The following is an 886-nucleotide window of genomic DNA, read 5'->3' as shown; positions in this document are numbered from 1 at the left end:
GCCACTGTCACCCTGGGGGCATGTGGCATCTGCAGGGCTCAGACATCAGCTGGGAAAAGCATTTTGGGGGCAGCGACTGCTGGCAAACAAACAGAAGCTGGGGTTGTCTCGGCACCGAGCGGGTTCCCATCCCTGGGTTGGAGCACACGTCTGTGCCTGGCTCTGCAGGACCCCGGTTCTCCCTGGCTGCCTGCAGTCAGTCTCTCGGACCTGCCCATCAGGATCCTGCAGTTGTTTACCACCAAAAATTTGATTTTGCAATTCTATCAAAATTAGGACTGGGTTAAAGTGGGTTAAAGAAGGGGAAAGCTTGGTGTGGTTGCAGTCCTGCCCTATAGGAGTGCTTGGGGATTGGTAAATCCGCCATTCTTCCCCTAGGGCCTTATTCCTCTGCCACAAAACCCATGGGGCATCTGCGGTGTCACCATGGGCACCCTGGGGACAGGGTCAAGGTGAGCAGCCAGATGGCTACGGAAGGGGAAAAAAAACCCTTTTGGGTACAGGAGGGGTTTGGGGCCACAAGTCCTCCCCCCTCACCGTCCTTCTAGCACATCGCCAGGCAGTTCTGTGGGAGAAACCCCCCACAGTGACCCCTCATCATGGGGCCTGGTGACCATCACCCTGGGGGTGCCAGGGGTGGCCGTCCCCACATCACCACGGTGCCCGTGGGTGGTGGCCGGTGGCGCAGTGCCTGCCAGAGCCGCAGGAGTTAAGCGTGGGGCTGGCAGGAGCTGGCTCAGGTGGGTGGCACGCCGTGGAGACAAGGCTCGAGTGAGGAGGAGGAGGAGGAGGACGGAGAAAGGGAGGGGAGAAGAAGGGAGGAGGAGGAGGAGGAGGAGGAGGCAGCAGCGGGGAGCCGTGTGCGTGCGGCCGCAGCGGAGCCGTG

This window comes from Aythya marila (genome assembly GCF_965140915.1).
Source record: "Aythya marila genome assembly, chromosome: 24".
NCBI lineage: Eukaryota > Metazoa > Chordata > Aves > Anseriformes > Anatidae > Aythya > Aythya marila.
The sequence above is the reverse complement of the archived record's forward strand: the minus strand, read 5'-3'. Positions refer to the sequence as shown.